Raw genomic sequence first — 7421 nt, forward strand, 5'->3', positions numbered from 1 at the left:
AAGTGTACCTTTCACCAGTGGTCTCATAAATGTGTAGATAAGCTGGTGAACATGTGACCCAGCTGGCTCATACACAGACTGTGCAAAGGGTTTGACGCAATGCATTAAATTGCAGGATAAAACATTTACATGAACATGTTAAGGGCAGAAATAATTTTAAAAGACATTCAAGTAGAGTAGGTAAAGGTGTCAGAGCGACAAGGCCAGTGCTGAAGCTCAGTAAAAGTCACTATGAAGAACACAGAGCCTCTTAACAGGGATTCAAAGGGAGTCAGGTTCCGGCCGGGTCCTCCATCCCCCAGCTCTGTGCTGCACAGCAGCTCATTCTGCTTCTGCATGTTGAGCTTAGACTTTAGACTAAACCTGGGAAGCCGCTGGGGAAATGTGAAGCAATCTTTGTGCTCTGACACAAACCTGTATGAACACTGGGAAACACAGAGTCCTGAAGTACAGGGCATGGAAATTTCCCCTCCATTTTTAGAGGAATGTGGAAGCTCAGTGCTGGTTCCCTGTGCTTCGTCATGTACAGTCATCTGAATGGTTTGCAGCTAACACGAGGCTTCACAGTCTGCAGCTCTCACACAGAGCTTATCGCCACTGACCCAAAGGGAGACAGACCGACTGTGATGGTGGATGAACCTGTTATAGTGTGTCACCGTCCAGTTTTAGTGGAGCGCCTCTGTCCTGTGGTGGAAATTAACTCTGATCCTTAGCAGTACCGCAATGTAAAAATACTCTTACTAACCAGTCCTGCATTCAAAGGGTTATATACAAGTACAGAAGTATTATGAGAGAAATGTACTTGTGAGCAACAAAAGTACTTGTTTTGCAGAAAAAGGTGAGACCTGCAGCAGGGCCCTTCCAGACCGGACCCCACCGGTGACCTGTGCACTCAGCTGAGGTACAATACACATGCAGCTAAATGGTTAAACTCCTCTGCAGTGTCTTTCTGTCGGGGGCTTAAATGTTTCTCTGGAGAACACTCTGCTCCTTGATATTTAATGATGATGCCTCTTTACCTGCCCCAGCACATCATGCAGTTCAGTGAAGGCACTCGCTGTTCTGAGCAGGTAAACACTCCCTGAGCTGCAGCTAAACAAACCAGGTCTGTTATCAGGATGCTGCAGACCGGACTCCGTGTTCCTGCGGGTAGTGCACAGTGCATCAGTGCATTCACAGACGTCATGAAGTGGCCACAGAATAAAACCCAAGAAAGAAAATAAGGAGCTTGGTGCAGGGAGGGTGGAAGACAAATGAGTCGCACAGGGGCAGAGTTAGAAACATAAAGTCAGCTGCAGTCGGAAATAACGAAGAGGAGGCTGGAAGCTAAAGTGCACTATCATTAATCATCCTCTGTGTCACTGATTATGACACACATCTGCAGACACGTGGTGCGTGACGGGGCCCTGTTTGACTCCAGTGTGATTGAAACCCAGGTTATGATCAAAGCAGATACACTCTGAGTTATTATTGTAACCATTCACGTCTGACGCCAGAGGTATCTGACCAAGCATCAGTGTCAGACTGTCTGGGGATGAGAGCAGCCTGCACAGTCAGACGACATTTACTGACCAAAGAACATGAAGACTTGTACCCCGAGGCTTGTGTTGGAACTGTAGGTGACCGAGTCACAGATGGGGCTGGCTACAGTCAGTCCCGCCATGTTTTAATGACATGCTGGGACTTTGTAAGGACTGTCCAGGTGTGTCAGGACACTGGTGAGAGACCAACCTTTCCCAGCTCTCCCATCTCTGTCTCCAGTCTGAAGGTCTTCCTGTCTTTGTCCTGGACAGAAGTGAGTGTGCAGCAGCCTTGACTCTGATTCTGTTCTCCTCCCAGTCTGTGCATTGTTGTCCCGGTGTGAACACTGCCTGCCACTCGTCGCAGCCTCTCTCAGGTCAGCTCAGAGGACACAATGGCCCTTTGTCCTGGGAACACTGGGCACTTCCTCTCATCTTCCCTGTCCTTATTGTCCAAGCGCTGTGGCACAAACGTCGTGCTGACAAACTGGGGCAGAAGTCAAAAGGCCTGGATGCTGACCGTGAGCGGCAGCCAGAAATGTGCCTTTATTTAATCCATGTATCACTTTTCATTTTCATCAGGAGGGATGAAGGGAGGCTGGCTGAGATCTCTGTTAGACATTCACACCATTGTTTTCTTCTTATTCTCTGTCACACTGTGCAGACACGCACCAGCCTGATCCCACAGGAAACTGGCTCCAGAGAAAATGAATGTTTGTCATCTGATAAGTGTGAAAACTACCTGAAGCCTTGCAGTCTGTTTACATGTAACCATTTCTATAGAGCCACATTCTCCAGAAGAACGTTCAGCAGTTTAAATGACAGCTAACTCCATTTGTAAGGTGTCAGGGACACGTCGCCATGTCACATGAAACCAGCATGGCCCAGTTTCACTCTGATGTCCTGATCCGGTTCCTGTTCCCCAGAGGATGAGCAGAAACCTTGAAGGGTAAAGCCGGTGATTTTTTATGTTTCTGTGCAAATTAACAAAAATGATGCAAAATGGCCCCCTCCCCCACCCCCCATTTATGCAGCAGTTACAAACTGTGGACACCCAAGGTTCATCATCTTTGTTGTCTGGTTAGCAATCTGATTATAGCAGGCTGTGTCTCCACTCAGAGCATGTTGAAGGCCTCAACAGACAAATCATCATGCAGTTGGTTCTGATCGGGTTGTAAGAAACTGCTTCCTGCGGGATTTTCCACTCTTGTGTCTGTGCAGGGTCTGTGTTTCATAACATAGTCCTTTGCATGCTCAGAACACTGCACACCCACAAACACTGACCATGTAAGGCCGTGCTGCTTCAGTCTCTGTGTCGCTGTGAGAATCCCCTGGTTGTTTCCCCTGGACAGTCTGTTCCCTCTGCAGCAGTTTCGCAGACATCCTGACTTCTGGGAAACAGGGCCTACTGCCATGTGCCAGGCCTCCAGGAGCTGGACCGGGGTAAGAGGGAGTCTGCTTACAGCTGAAGGGTTCAGACTGGAACATGCTGAAGTCTGACAGACATGAGCAGAAAGGTTTGCTGCATCCATGCTGGTGTTTACAGCTGGGAGCCACTCTCTCACGCACAGATGTTTGTGTGCACTGACTGACAGCATTATTGTCATCTGCCTCCACGGTACTCACAGCTGTGGGTGCATTTGCAGTCAGACAGGCTGCAGGTGACACCCCTCACACATGTCACTGTGCCTGTGGCTGCAATGGTAAAGCTTGAGAATAGCACAGTAACAGAGGAGGAGCTGGATGGAAGGTTTATGCTGTCTGCCCAGTGAGGAGGCGCTCAGGACTCCACAGCAGCTTTGCAACCACAGCACATAGAACAAGAAATATGACTGAAACATTATAGGACATGTTCGAAGGTGTGATCACTTTGTCCCCTGACCAGTCCTCTTGTGCCTAAAGCAGCTAACAAGGTGAATTTGTACAGAAATACAAACATTTGTGGCTGTCCACATGCATGTCCCATCCTCCCCCACAAACTGGTGGACAAGCTGGTGGACCTGGGAATTCCATATTCCACCTGCATATGTATTAAGACGCAGCCAGAGGGTGAGACACATCCATGGTTCTTAGCCTCACACTATCCATCTCACACTATAAATACTGTGGTAACTGGGGGTGCATTTAAACTTGCTGCTCGTTTCCTTCCCTGCCACTGATACCCTCATTAGAAGCACTGAAAACAGATTATTTGAGGCACCTTTTCTCAAAGATTTCTCTGTGCTTTGATTTGTAGCTGTTTGTACATAGCTTCAAACTGAAGCATCTGCCAAGTGATTGAGGGTGAATGTCTCAAATATTTAATAATTTATTTACTTTGAAAATGAAGTAGATAATACAGTGATGTACTCGCTAATGTAGGACACGCCAATATTGGAGATGGACTAATGGATGCAAAGTGAATATCCATTTACATGTTAAGTGTTCAAAATAGAGATGTTGTAAGAGAAGGAGAAGAAGAGGATTTCACAGACTACTGAACTGTCCCTTTAAACTTTAATCTGTTCCAGCAGCAGCTCAGACAGAAAACACAGTGTGTAGCTGAAACATGCTGAGACAGTGTAGCAGCAGCTCCTTCAGGTAACACGAACACAGAACAAGTGGATGTGCCGATGTGGTGACAAGACAAAAGTAAACATCGGCATCTGTTCTGCAAACACGACAGAAAATGCATGTCAATAATTATCATTGTGCTCATCAGCTGTCACTGAGTCTGCCTGCAGAGTTAGCAGCTAAGCTAACATGCTAATGATGGGAGTGTATCAAAAGACAGTTAGGAGGAGTGTGTGTGTGTTTGTGTGTGTGTTCAGCCTTGCAGGTATAATTTGCACTCACTGTTTGGTCCTCTGCATATATTTACAGTAAATGTACCAGAGATCAGCTTCCTGCTTACTCAGTGTGACTCACAGTGTTTCTGTCTGAGCAGCTTCAAGCAACATTTAAAACAACTAATCATCAACTGAACTAAAGGTTAAACACCTGAACAGTTGAATACCCCAAGTCACTGAACCCCAAACCCTTCAGCACTCAATACAACTTTACAAATTACACTAAAGTGCCTAAAGCCTTAACAAAAAACTAAAATGTATCAAAATCTCATCAAAACCTGCCAAGAATTTTTACAGAAACCCTTAAAAATCAACAAACAAGCATCCAAACCTCTCTGAAGAAGTTGTTTTGACTGTGAAAACTTTATTTTGAAAGCTTGTTCCCAATCACACATTACAGACTTTCTGCTCCACTTGAACTAAACCAGGACTCTCAGCAGAGCAGAGGGCAAAGGTCTGTCCATCTTAGCACTGATGGTGTCTAAGCCCCACCACAGGAAGCAGACCTGTGGAAGCAGGTCAGAACAAAAGCAAGCAGTGACAGTAGTGCTGAATGAACAGAGCAGACCTGAACATGTTTGGTTGCTTTGAATATGAGCTAACTGGATGCTCCATGAACAGAGGACTGACCAGACGCAGGACAAGGTCCTGATTGAACGTCCAGGTATGTCACAGATCTGCTCCTCTGTTGCTGCGGTTATCAGCCCAAACAGGATGGTTCCCCACACAACAGCTCTTTAACCTGAAACTAGGTAGACCACCCGGTCTTGCTTAATGACACGGCAGCAACAGCGAGCTTCAGCCAATCAGATGATGAAACACCGAGCAACATAAAGACAATTCAGTCCATCCTCTCCAGCTGGAATGACAGCTGCTGCTTCTTCTGTGGTGCGCAGCTTCATTCACCCATCTGGTACGGCAGGAGGTCAGGTTTCAGTCCCACCTCTGCTCAACCTGCAGACAGCAACACATCAGACCCACAGAGCAACTGACTCAAAGGAGCTAACCACAGTGTCAGCAGCGCTCAGAAACTACACTGGTAGTTTGTGGCGTTTGGGTGTGGGCGGAGCTGGACCTCAGAGACTCAGTGGAAACGGTGAGGAGAAACTCTCCCAGCTCTGTAGCAGCTGAATGGTCCATGTGAAACCAGTTCAAATGGGGAAAATCCCCAGGGAGTATTTTTGTCCCATTGTCTGTTAACAGTCCTCTAGTTTCCCTGAAAGGCCGGACACGTCCGTGCTCCGCCCTCCCAGGTGTTCGCACTGAGCCCAGCTGACCTGGGGCAGCTTGACATCAGGAGTTGATACTCACATGTCAGGTCTGTAAGGCTTCGACACAGCCTGAGCAGTGAGAGTGACACTACAGCTTGTGTGATAATGGGTCTGGTTATCAGGCACACCCAGCAGCAGACTGCTAGTCTGTGGATACAACTGTTGAGAGGCTGCTGAGAAGTTACACAACTTGTAGTGCCTGTTATGTGAATAACTGTTTTACATTTTATTTAAATGCTTTGATTGTCTCCAGGTTATTTCTTATTTCTGCTGTCATTATATTTCAAACTGAAATGGTAATATCAGAGTTTTACTTTCTGTAAAAAATAATTCATGTAGCAACAACTCAGTTACCACATCACTTCGTCCATGTCCCAGGTCTAAACTCTCAGCTCTGGTCTTGTTGTGTTTCTGCTTCCCATCCGTGTGTGTCAGGGCCATGTACCCAGCTCCGGTGTGAACACTGCTCAGCTCCTAAACTGCAACATGTGCACAGGTGCAACTGAAATGTGAGCCACGTGTGCACAAGAATAACAACCAGGTCATGTGTGCGACAGTCAAATGGCCCAGTTTCATCCCAAACTGCTGGGTTACGATATGTTCCTTCCAGTTTGGCCTGATCAGAAGCTTCTCCATAAACGTCCACCACATGTGAAATGTCCTGGTCTCTACACTGACCCTGTCTCTGGCTTCGCTCTCCTCCATGTTTATTGTTACCAGTGCCATACTCACTAATTTAACAAGTTATGTGTTTGGCAGTTTCATGATCATTGTTTCACTGTTTGTTTCCACTGCACTGTGTGACTTGAAAGGTGCGCACCAGGTGATTCAAAGAAACAAACCCCCTGAACATCCCGGCACTAGAGCCACCCCATCACCACTAAACCACCTCACAGCAGTCACCATCCAGCTGAACCCCGCCCTCCTCCACCACACTTCAGCTCCTGTCTCTCTTCTGTCTGTTGATTGGGCATAATAGGGAGTCAGCACTGAAAAGAGACTAAAATAGATCCCCACCACAAATCAGCACCACCCAGTCCAAACACTCACCCCTCCTCGCAGCCAGCCTCATACAGCAGCAGCTCCTGGAGACCCTCCTCACACCACCAACCCAAATTACCATCACAACAAACCCCTCCCTGCACACTGCTGCTGTTTCAGAGGGAGGGGCTCCAACCACAGCACATCACAGCAGACCCCCAAGCCCAGAAATCAAACTGCACACCCTGGATCAGTCCCCAACATAGAAGCTTTCCCAGGAGAGTCTCATGAGTCATGTGAGGGTCTCTCCTGGTCTTAATGCTGGAGCAGGTCTGAGGTCCGTTCTGTCCAGATGTTGAAGAGCTGCAAACAGCATTGTCAGCACAAGGTCAGAGCTGTAGGCTGATCACATTCTCTGAGGAAATGCACTTTTTAATGCAGTAAAAATGTGCAGGAGCCTGAGAGCTGCAGAGGAGGCTGCAAAGCCCACTACAGCTATTGCACATGACAAGGTGTGTCTCTGCAGAAGAAGAAGGTGCACAGCAAAACTGCTTTTCCAAAGGTACAGCACCTTCTGGCCTTCTTCCTGTGTTTGGCCACCAGCTGTGTTGGTCTACACCACAGGGTCCTAATCCAGAATGGCTCCACTGAGTGAGGACAGCCCACAGGCCATTGACACTTTAAGACCTGAAGGTCAGTCGGTTCCATCTAGTCACACAAACCGCCAAACGCTCCGATGAAGCTGGCTCTCATGAGGACCCCCAGCTCAGCTGCTCAGGTTAGACTGGGTGAATCAGGCTCCACAGCCACTGCAGGGCGGC

Source organism: Monopterus albus, unplaced genomic scaffold (genome assembly GCF_001952655.1).
Source record: "Monopterus albus unplaced genomic scaffold, M_albus_1.0 scaffold98.1, whole genome shotgun sequence".
NCBI classification, from domain to species: Eukaryota; Metazoa; Chordata; class Actinopteri; order Synbranchiformes; family Synbranchidae; genus Monopterus; species Monopterus albus.